Consider the following 12,607-nt stretch of genomic DNA (forward strand, 5'->3'; position numbering starts at 1 on the left):
CTGGAGTGTAGTGGCATGATCTCAGCTTACCACAAGGTTCAAGCAATTCTTCTTTCTCAGCCTCTCAAGTAGCTGGGCCATCATGCCCGGCTAATTTTTGTATTTCTAGTAAAGACAGGATTTCACCATGTTGGTCAGGCTGTTCTCAAACTCCTGACCTCGTGGTCCACCTGCCTTGGCCTCCCAAAGTCCTGGCCGGTGTGAGCCACTGCGCCTGGCCAATAATACTCATTTTATATCATGGAATTGGAAAATAATAAATTTGTGTTTTGTTTTTTGGGGATATTTTGAGACAGAGTCTTGCTCTGTCATCCAGGCTGGAGTGCCATGGCATGACCTTGGCTACCTGCAACCTCAGCCTCCCGAGTAGCTGGGATTACAGGCGCCTGCCACCATGCCCAGCTAATTTTCGTATTTTTAGTAGAAACGGGGTTTGATCTGCCTGCCTCAGCCTCAAAAAGTGCTGGGATTACCAGTGTGAGCCACCAAGCCTGGCCAAATTTGTGTTGTTTTAAGCCACTAATTTTGTGATAATTTGTTATAGCAACAATAGGAAATTGATATACCATCTACTTTTCAGGTTTATTGCTGCATCTGAAGAAACCACAAAACCTTTGCATGTGTCACAGGCATAATTCATATGTCATCACTCAATTTTGACTCCCCTACCTGTATTTGAAATGTCCTGCCATTCTTTATGGCTGTCACCAGGGTCTTCTATCTATATTTGAACTCTACTGCAGTCATGGATCAAGTGCCATTGCTTCCTTCTGGCCTCAGTACAAAACTAACACCAACAATAATAAATATTTTCCAGCTTAGAAGTGTTAATTATCCTTGCAATTTACACTGTGGTATCCAGCTTCCTTTTCTGCTTTCCCTTCCATTTTTATAGTCTGTTTCATTTGAGACTTTGGAGATATGATGTTCAGTGATGATAGCAATAAGAAATGAAATACAGATGGGTTTATGACAACAAAAAGAAATTTACCAACTCTTCTGGATAAAATACATTAAGATCAAAGACACAGAGTGATGGCATCAGTATCACCAAGGCCCCAAATAATTCCATATGCATTTATTTAAACCCTAATTTATTCCTTTATTCATTCAATTGAACATTTACAATTATCTACTGAGTGCTGACCATGTGCCAGAAACTACTCTAGTTACGATGATGGGGATTCATCCACGACAGAGATCTCTGCCCTTGTGAAATTTGTATTCTGGTGTGGGGAAGTAGGCAATAAACTAGATAGGCAGATAATAAAATAGGTTGATGATGTGAAGTGCAAAGAGATAAAAGAGCAGGATAAGCATGATAAAGTAGGGGTGCTGCCATTTCCATCAAGTGGATAGTGTAAGCCTCACTTTAAAAAGTGACATTGGAGGCTGGGCATGGAAGCTCATGCTTATAATCCCAGCACTTTGGGGGGCTGAGGCAGGTGGATCACCTGAGATCAGGAGTTGAAGACCAGCCTGGACAATAAGGCGAAACAACCTCTCTCCAACAATACCAAAATCAGCCAGGCGTGGTGGCACGTGTCTGTAATCCCAGCTACTCCAGAGGCTGAGGCAGAAGAATGACTTGAACCCAGGAGGCGGAGGCTGCAGTGAGCCAAGACTGCACCACTGCACTCCAGCCTGGACCCTGTGACATACATACATACATACATACATATATACATGCATACATAAAAATAAAAAGTGATATTTGAGAAAATGCTTGGAGAAATGGAGAGACTCATTTCAGACAGAGCAGCAACCAGTTCAATGGCTGTGAGTGAAGAGCAAGCCTGGAGGGCTCCAGGAGTAGCAAGGTCAGTGTAGGTAGAGCAGGAGCAAGGGTGAAAGGGTTAGGAGATAAAGCAGAAAAGCAATTGAGGGGAGGATTCTGACTTTGACTCCTTATGAAAAATAGGGAGCCATTACATGTGACATGACCTCATTATGTTTTAAATGGATTGTCTGGCCAGGCGAGGTGGCTCACGCCTGTAATCCCAGCACTTTGGGAGGCCAAGTCAGGTGGATCACCTGAGGTTAAGAGTTTGAGACCAGCCTAGCCAACATGGTGAAACCCTATCTCTACTAAAAATAAAACAACAAATTAGCCAGGCATGGTGGTGCACACCTGTAATCCCAGCTACTCAGGAGGCTGAGGCAGGAGAATTACTTGAACTTGTGGGGCAGAGATTGCAGTGAGCCAAGATTTGCACCACTGCACTCCAACCTGGGTGACAGAGGGAAACTCTGCCTCAAAATAAATAAATAAATGGATGGTCCTAGTTGCTAAGAATCTACTGTGGAGGAGCAATAGAGAGAGCAGGGGCACCATGCATGAAGCAATTTCAGTAATCCAGCTGAGAGATAATGGCTGGAGCCATGGGCAGCAGGGGTAAGAAGTGAGCAGATTCTGGTTATATTTTGAAGGTAGAGCTGAGATGATTTCCTGTTAGACTGGGCATGAACTGTGTCAGAAAGAAAAGGATAAAAGATGACTCTAAGCTCTTTAGCCTTAGCAACTAGAAGGATGGCGTGTTCAGTCATTGAAATATGGAAAACAATAGAGAGAAGATTCTTTGTGGAGTCGGAAGAAGTCAGAAGGTCAAGTTGGGACATGCTAATTCTGACACCGCTAACAGATATCCAAGTGGAGCTATCACTAGGCAGTGGGAGATATGAGCCTGGAATTCAGGAGACATTTCTGGATTGGAGGTATATCTTTTGGAATCAGAAACATACACTTTATATTTAAAGTAAGAATAAAATAGAGATCACCTAAGGGAATGGGTGCAGATACAGAGAAGTGGTGAAAATCTCAGCCTGGAGGCACTCAGCAGTAAGAGGTCAAGGAGATGAGAAGAACCTACAAGGAAGATTGAAAAAGTCAGGCAGGGCACGGTGGCTCACGCTTGTAGTCCCAGTACTTTGGGAGGCTGAGGCAGGTGGATCACTTGAGGTCGAAAGTTCAAGACCAGCCTGGCCAACAGGACAAAACCCCGTCTCTACTAAAAATATAAAAATTAGCCGGACGTGGTGGCACATGTCTGCAGTCCCAGCCACTTGGGAGGCTGAGGCAGGAGAATGGTTTGAGCCCAGGAGGTGGAGGTTGTAGTGTGTGAAGATCACGCCACTTCATTCCAGCCTGGGCAACAGAGCAAGTCTCAGTCTCAAAAAAAGAAAAGGAAAAAAAAAAAGAGAGAAGAAGACAGAAAGGGGATGCAGGAGGAAAACCAGTAGAATGTGGAGACCTGAAACCCAAGTGAGAAAGTGATCAAGAAGCAGACTGAGGTTTGTCCGCATTGAGGATTTAGTGCCATTAGAGCCATTGGTTAACCTTAACTGGAGCACTTTACTGGAGTTCTGAAGGCAATGCCTAATGTGAGAAAAGGAGACCGGGGGTGGGGGAGGTAGGGAACACAGACAGATCTTTGAGGAGTTTTGTTTGTCCACGCTAAAGGGAAGCAAAGAATGAAGTTATAGCAAGAATGAAGTCAGCAGAGTTTTTCTCTTACAATAGGAAAAATAACAGCACGAATAAATGTGCTGACAGGAATGATCAAAAGGAGAGGGAGAAATTGATGCCAGTGCAAAGGGAAGAGCTGTTGGAGCTATGTTCCTGAACAGGCTGTAGGAGACGGTACAGAGCAGTGGTTCCTAAGTTTCAGTGTGAGTGGGAATGCCCTAGAGGGCCTGCAAACACACAGATTGCAGGGCCCCCACCCCCAGAGTTTCTGATTCAATTGGTCTGGAGTGGAACCTGAGAACATGCACTTCTTTCTTTTTCTTTTTTTTTTTGAGACAGTCACCCAGGCTGGAGTGCAGGCAGATCTCAGCTCCCTGCAACCTCCGCCTCCCAGGTTCAAGCAATTCTCCTGCCTCAGCCTCCCAAGTTGCTGGAACTACAGGCGCACACCACCACACCCAGCTAATTTTTGTATTTTTTAGTAGAGACAGGGTTTCACTATATTGGTCAGGCTGGTCTCAAGCTCCTGACCTCAGGTGATCCACCCACCGCAGCCTCCCAAAATGCTGGGATTACAGGCATGAGCCACCGTGCCCAGCTGAACTTGCATTTCTATTAAGTTCCCAGGTAATGCTGATGCTGCTGGCTTAGGGAACACATTTAGGAACCACTGATATGTATGGAAGAGGGTTGTTGTCTCTTTTTTTTTTTTTTTTGGAGAGGGAGTCTCACTCTGTCACCCAGGCTGGAGTACAATGGCATGACCTCAGCTCACTGCAACCTCTGCCTCACAGATTCAAGTGATTCTCCTGCCTCAGCCTCCCAAGTAGCTGGGACTACAGGCATGTGCCACCACGCCCAGCTAATTTTTTGTATTTTTAGTAGAGACGGGTTTTCACCATGTTAGCCAGGATGGTCTCAATCTCCGGACCTCATGATCTGTCTGCCTCGACCTCCCATAGTGCCGGGATTACAGGCATGAGCCACTGTGTCTAGCCAGTTGTTGGCTTTAAATAGGAGTCTGGGCCAGGTATGGTGGCTCATGCCTGTAATCCCAGCAATTTGGAAGGTTGAGGCAGGGGGAATCACTTGAGGCCAGGAGTCTGAAAGCAGCCTGGCCAACATAGCAAAACCTGTCTCTATTTAAAATACAAAAAATTGGCTGGGTGTGGTGGCACATGCCTGTACTCCTAGCTACTGGGGAGGCTGAGGCATGAGAATCAATTGAACCTGAGAGACGGAGGTTGCAGTGAGCCAAGATTGTTCCACCACACTCCAACCTGGGCAACAGAGTGAGACTCTGTCTGAAAAGAAATAAAAATGAAATAGGAGTCTGTTAATCTGTAATAACAGATTCATCCATTAAAGTAGCTATATATGAGGGTTTATTTTAGAAGGATGCAGTTGGGAAGACAAAGACAGCCAACATAGCCAGTCTGTGTCTTAGGACTTGTGATTTACCGAGAGCCTGGTGGCGCTTCCGATGAGAAGCCACTCAGGATAGGTCTAAGTTTGCAGGCACACTACCCTCACCTCCTATTAACTGGGCCATTTTTCTGATGTACAGCTAAGTAGAAACCCTTGGATCACAGAAGTACTCCCTTTACATGACTAGAATGCCTCAACAGCCTTTCCTGGCTGAACCTCAGCAGCATTCTTGGGAGTCCCAGGTGCTCTTTGCAATGTGTGTTCCATAACAGCACAAAAGAGCCTAACTCAGTATGATTGTGTTATTTTGCTCGCCAGCATTTGGAGTCGTGATTAGCTGAAGGCTGAGTCAAAAACCCCAGAAGCCCGAGCCTGTATTTTTCTGTTGTTAATTCTTACTGCAATGTTCATCTCTTGCCAGAAACAGCCATTAGCAATCAATCTTTCCATAAAGTTTTTCTTTTTTCCCCCATCATTGAGGAGATCGGGGCTAGCAATACATTCTGAATATTTAGAATGTAATAGCAACAATTTCCTTCTGTGTAGCTGTTTAAAGTTTTAAAACATTTTTCTGGCTGGGCATGGTGGCTCATGCCCATAATCCCAGCACTTTGGGAGGCAGAGGCAGGTTGATCACGAGGTCAAGACATCAAGGTTTCACCAATATGGTGAAACCCTGTCTCTACTAAAAATACAAAAATTAGCAGAGCATGGTGGCACATGCTTGTAGTCCCAGCTACTCAGGAGGCTGAGGCAGAAGAACACCTTGAACCCGGGAGGTGGAGGTTGCAGTGAGTCGCGATCACACCACTGCTTTCCAGCCTGGTGACAGAGCGAGACTCCATCTCAAAAAAAAAAAAAAAAAAGAGGAATTGCAATAAATGGACCTTTACTAATGTGATGAGTTGGGGGAGGGGAAGCTCCATGTTCTTTGATTAGGTCTCAGTCTCATGGTGAGCCTGTGCCCCAGACTGTGAACTTCTTCAGTGCTTCTCAGGACCCCTCCACCCTTAGGTGGGACAGGATGACTGGAGCTGGCTGGAGCTGGGTATTTCCCCTATCTCAGGTAGATTAGGCTCTGATGAAACCTCAGAAGGCTGAACTCTAATAAAATCATTTCTCTGGAAAGCAGGCCTTTTTAGAAAAAAAACAGAATGCTCTGATGCTTTTTAAAATGGTTTATATTCTCCTCCATCTGCCAGAAGCACAAGGGGTTTTTTCTCCAATATTCACTGTGAGGACTTGGTAGAGACTCAGGAGGTAAAACTCACAAAACCATGGGTTCCCTGCCCCCACACAAAACAATGAGTCCCCCACCCTGTTAAACTCCAGGGTCCCCTTGAAGTTTAACTCTCAGAGTTGTCCACATTGAACCTTCAGCAATTAATCAATTACAGTTCAGATTTTCTGACCCTAGTACTGGTGCCAGCTAAGGTTTCTACACCAGTAAGTTGTGATTCTCTGTATCTGCCTATCTATCGCTCCAGTTTTGGGGGCAGCTGTTTGCCCTGTGACCTCGCTTTTCCCATATATCTATGAAGAGTTGTTGATTTTTCATTCTGTTCAGCTTCTTCTTGCTGTTAGGACAGAGTGGTGACTTCCAAGATCCTTACATGTCAGACAAGAAAGCAGAAGTCCCTGCCTATATTTTGCTGCGAAGCATTGGAAAGTCACTTGGTAAAGAGCATCAGTATAGAAATTTTATTATAAACAGTGAAGAATCAGAAACAATAATCCAATCAGCCCCAGACCCTCCAGGGTGTAAAAGAAGGACCAATGGGTGGAACCAAAATGGAAATCAGCATTGACTCACCAGGGAATGATCAAATGATAATGATTTTTTGTGTCTGTACCAAACTCTGGATGGGACCTGAAGTTGGAGTTGGAGGATCCAAAAAGCCTGAAGGGAAGGAAGACTTTTAATGTTTATTGCCTGTCTCCTTTCTTCCTTTTTTCTTTCTTCTTTTCTTTCTTTTCCCAACATCTTATTCTTTAGGATCATACAACATGAAACTCTACAAGACAGGATCAAAGAAGGCTGAAGATGACAAAGTAAAAAGGGAGATAACAAAGGAATAGAAGAGGCAAGTTTAGGGAATTTGCTGTTAGAAGGTAGAAAAAGATAATTAGAAATGATCCCATGGTGGACAGGATGCCTCACTTCTGATTGAGAAATCCAAGGTTTCATGGACAGCACTTTAACCCTCCTCCCCAGTGCCCTGAGAGTGATATCCCCTCTACCCCAGGCAATGCCTCTTTCTGAGGCAGGAAATTCTTCAAACAAGTTTCCAAATTAAGGGTTTTCATTGAGCTCACTTCCCAGAATTTGGTTCTGGCCTCTTTTTCCAATTACAGAATATGAATCAGCTAATGATTCTGAAAAATAAAATTTCAGATACTTCTTTGTACTTGGAGAAAGAAATAAATATACTATGCAGTGCTCTTCTGATACATTCCAGAATAATCTTCATATTAACTCAGTGGGGAAGCAATTGGATTTCCTCTGAAAGAGAGGAGAACATATCTCCCACATAGCAAAAAAAGAAAAAAAAGGGTCAATAAATTCCAGGGCCAGTAACTACTAGAAATATTCCCATTTTTTGATGAGAACGTGTTCTGACCTCACCTCTAAGGGACTTGGTGTATGTGCCTGGAGCTTATTTTCCATTTGCTAATTAAAGGTACCTTGTCAGCAGTATTTATTACTATTATTATTGGTGAGTGAATCATTCTCTTTTTCCACCAAATCTACTTTCCAGACTCACCCATTCTAAATGCGGGCTTACAGCTCACTCATGGGTGCCAAAACAACCCACTCAGATGAGTCTCCTCAGCATTTCTCTGTCAAATCCTTTTCCTCTCTAATCTGAGACTAACAGTCTTATTTGAACAATTGCCTGCTCTTAAAACTTTTTCTGGATTGACATATGTCTTACTCCCATACCAAAACATTTTTTGCATTCTTCCAAGACCAAGTCAGATCTCCTTAATGAGACATGAAAAATACAGATTTGCCTTCAGCTTAGCGTCTTACAGGGCAGACCTGTGAATTCTGAGTCTTGCTAATGAATGGATCGCCAGAGAGGTTTTGGAGATCCATATTATCTCTGTATTTGTAAGATATCATAGCAGTGGAAATTCTTTTTTTTTTAAGATGGGGTTTCACCATGTTGGTTAGGCTGGTCTTGAACTCCCGACCTCAGGTGATCCGCCTGCCTTGGCCTCCAGAGTGCTTGGATTACAGGCGTGAGCCACCGTGCCTGGCCGGCAGTGGGAATTCTTCTTCTTCTTGTTTTTTTTTTTTTTTTTTTTTTTTTTTTTTTAAAAAGATGGGGTTTCACCCTGATGGCCAGGCTGGTCTTGAACTCCTGACCTCAGGTGATCCACCCACATCAGCCTCCCAAAGTGCTAGGATTACAGGCGTGAGCCACCGCGCCTGGCCCAGCAGTGGAAATTCTAATCAATGCATTAACAAAGGGCCACTCTAAACCTGTACTTTATTATATTCGATTGAATTTCCAACTCTCAAAAACATCACAAAAATAGTATCAAGTTGCTTGTACATCCTTCACCAAGCTTCCCGGAAGTTAACAACTTACATAACCAATTACCAAAATCAGAAAATTAACAGTAATTGATTCATTGCTATTACCTAAGTGATAAACTTTATTCCAATTTCACTAGCTGTCCTGCTAATCTCCTTTTCTGTCCCAGATCCAGTTGAGGATCACATGTTGCATTCAGTTGTCATTTCTCTTTATTCTTTTTTGTTGTTCCTCGTTTAATTTAGGGCTGTTACTCCATCCTTATTTTTCATGACCTTGGCACTTCTAAAAGTCAGTTATTTGGGGCCAGTTATTTTGTAGATTGTGTTTCAGTTTGGGATATCTCTTCTTAGAAAATGACCTCTCACGCACCCCTGACCATATTTCCGGAAGGGTGTTGGAGTTCTAAACCCTATCTCTACTAAAAATACAAAAACTAGCTGCGCATGGTGGCATGAGCCTGTAATCCCAGCTACTCAGGAGGCTGAGGCAGGAGAATCGCTTGAACGCAGGAGGCGGAGGTTGCGGTGAGCCGGATCGTGCCACCGCACTCCAGCCTGGGCGACAGAGTGAGACTACGTCTCAAAAAAAAAATTATTTTTCATTGCCTCCACTATCCTTTACAAGTCTTCATTTTTTTTTCTTGCATAGGTTATTCCATTAGTACATATTATTTATCTGTTTGTTTATGCCCTCTCCTATCACTAGTATATAAGTTTTATGAATATTCCCATGAATGTAAGAATGTAAATTCCATGGATTTTGTTAATGCAGCTATGTATGTTTAGTCACTATTTTACACACAATGCTTTGTTCACTGTACCTCTTATGCCTATAACAATAATTAACATATATAAGATGTTCAGTAAAGACTTGTCAATTCAATTAATAAAAATACACAAAAGAGAGTGGTTAGATAATAGAGAGAGACAAGATACTAATGTCATAGTTTAAGCTCCTTGATCCAACTGAACCTGAAGACCTACCCTGGGCTTCGTGATTGCATGAGTCAATAAGCTCTCATTTTTTTATTGGGTCAGTTTTGAGTTGGACTTCTAGGAAATACTTGCAACTGGAAGAACCCTGATACACTAAATGTCTTTACACTTCTTTCTCAAGCAACAAAATGGTAAAACCTTTTACTGTCCTCCCAGCCTACCTCAGTAGCTCTGTTAACATTTGTGAGACTCAAATGAGTTACTATTTATGGAAGCACATTGCTGACTTCAAGATAATTCTGCAAATGTGTGAGCTCTTGTTACTCACAACAATGTAAATAATAGGATCTTATCATTGAAAGGAAAATTAGATTAGGAAACTAAAATCTTATAAAGTTATCAGAAATTACTTTGGCTGCCAAAGTGGGACAACCATGAAAGCCCCTTCAGGTTTTCCAGGGATAGAAAACAGCCCAGCTCCACTGAGTAGACTTAAAGGGATTACGGGGAACCAGAAACATGTCTGCTTTACAAGTTTTAAAGAAGAAGGTAATGGTGGTAATGTGTGTTTCCCAAAGGACTGGTGCTAGGTGGCGGGCGTGGAGGCAGGGGGAGACTTAAAGACAGCCATGCTCAGACCTCTTCCTTTTACAGAAGAGGCCAAGAAATTGTCAGTTCTTTGTTCAAGATCACACAGCCAGTGGCAGATTTGAGACCAGAAATCCGTGTCTCCTGGCTTCTAATCCCATGCTCTTTCCAATACCATGAACGCACAATTTCACTGTTTTGATTTTTTCTTTGTTTTTCCTTCCTCTAAATTTTTGGAGATAAATTGTAAGTTTGAAGACCACATTCGAAGTCTCCTCTATTTCAATATTTGGCCTATGGAACAATTTGTAGACACAGGACGGAGAGAGAGAGGAAAAATCTTATTCCAGTATTCCAAAGTTTTCTTGCCCAAGAAAAACTCAGTAGTTCAAGCTGTTGGCTGCCATCTATGCTTCAAAGACCTTAAACTCCTTCTTCCAAAGTAATTTGGCTTTGAGGTCTTTAAATTACATTGGTCTTTTATTAATTCCTAAAGGCCTTTTTATAAACACTGAGCAATAAATAAAAGAAGAAGAGGAGGAAAATCAACTTTTAAGGCAAAATGAAAAAACATCTACCCAACGGTGAACTTTGGGATGGAGCAAGAATCATATCCCCTGCCTAAGCTGGATGAACAGAAAGAATGTAGGTTGGTAGCATACTGTAATTCTGTGACTGAGCCTTTGAACTGCTGCGTCATTGCTGAAATATCAGACACGGCACTGTACAGTTAGTGAGGTCCGTGGATGAAACTTAGATGGAGATTAGCCGTCACAGATTTCACACCTGTAAATGTGCATTGATGATTTGAGTATAAACCTCTTCTACCAGTGATAACTCAGCCATGTCCTGATCACAGGCAAATCACACAGAGAGATTTGTGTTTACCAGGCAGGCATTTAAAAGAACTAACTTTCTTTAGTTTTGCTTCCTTAGAAGCAGACCCTGAGATAGAAATATGAGTGACAGTAGCCTGTTTGCAATGAGATTCCAGGAACCACCGATAGAGGAGTAGGGGAGTGTGTCAGGGAAGAGAAGAAAGCCAACAAAAGATGGGGTCTTGTGGGGGGGACTAGGGGAGGGACTAGAGGTCGGGGAGGGATAACATGAGGAGAAATGCCAGATATAGGTGACAGGGGGATGGAGGCAGCAAACCACACTGCCATGTATGTACCTATGCAACAATTCTGCCTGATCTGCACGTGTACCCCAGAATCTAAAGTACAATTATATATATATATATATATATATATATATAAAGCCAACAAAAGATCGAAAGATGTGTTTGTTGATGGGCAGATTACCACTGTGGGCAACTGGAGCTTCATCCCACTGGGATGTTCTTGTCTTTATTTTAAAATAACTATTCAATGGATTCTGTAGATAAAAGAATAAAGCACCTGTACACAAAATCTTGCCTTAAAACAGCTGAAAGTATGTGCACCTTTATCGAATCAATTCTATAAACACTATTGGTATGAATGAAGCTGGAATATATTTCCACACAATGATCGAGAGCTCCACAGAACATGTTTTGATGGTGGAAAAGTATTTTCTGTGGCTTAGAGAGGCTCTTGCACACGGAAGGATGAGAAATGAGATGACTCATAAAGAGCCAATTCACAAGTATTAAAACCAACTTCATCCAACACCAGTCTTAGAGTGGCAACCACAGCCCCAAAACGGAGAGGAAACACCAGGTGTTCCCAGTGTGGGAAGATTGCTGGGCTCCACTGGTCTTATCAGTGACACCTGCACTGCCAGCTGGGGATCGTTACTGGTAGTGTCATCTTCAAAAGCAGAGGACAGCAAACACAGCACAAAGAAGCACCAGAAATGTGGTTGAAGGGGTTGGTGGGTTGATTAGCTGGCCAGCATACTTAGGGAGCTGGATGAGAGCCATCATGTCCTCCATTTCCCATGGTGGTGGCCACAGCTCTCATCCTGGCAACAACCCATCACTGGCAAGGTGGTTTGAGAACTTCCTCTCTCATCACACCTTCTCACCCTTCCCTCATTCTGTTGCTCTTCCCCCAAACCACACATTTAGGGCTCACTTGACAAGGCAGTGGCTTGTTACAATTTCTTACGCCATTCAGGCTGCTATAACAAAATACCTGAGACTGGATAATTTATAAAGAACAGAAATTTATTTCTCACAATCCTGGAAGCTGGGAAGTCCAAGGTCAAGGCTTGGCATTTGGTCTGCCGAGGAGCTTCCTAGTTCATCCTCACATGACAGAAGGTGGAAGGGGAAGCTAGCTGAGCAGTGTGTGAAGCCCCTTTTGTAAGGGGGGCTTCATTTTATTATGGGGGGCTTAATATTATTCATCAGGAAGGAGCTTCCATTGACTAATCACCTCTGAAAGCCCCCACCTTTAATACCATCACATTGGTAACACCTGAATTTTGGAGGCGACACATTAAGACCATAGCATGATTTGTATTTTGCTTGCCCCTCCTTCTCAATTTCCACAATTATTCAAAGAATCAAAGAATACCAGAGGTGCAGCCTCCTCAAAAAAATTATAATATAAATATGTATGTAAACATACACACATACTAGATAGGTATCTCTATATATAGGCAGAGAGGGAGAGAGAGAGAGAGAGAGAGAGAGAGAGAGAGAGAGAGAGAGAGAG

This window comes from Sapajus apella, unplaced genomic scaffold (assembly GCF_009761245.1).
Source record: "Sapajus apella isolate SASKATOON/1434 unplaced genomic scaffold, GSC_monkey_1.0 scaffold65, whole genome shotgun sequence".
NCBI classification, from domain to species: domain Eukaryota; kingdom Metazoa; phylum Chordata; class Mammalia; order Primates; family Cebidae; genus Sapajus; species Sapajus apella.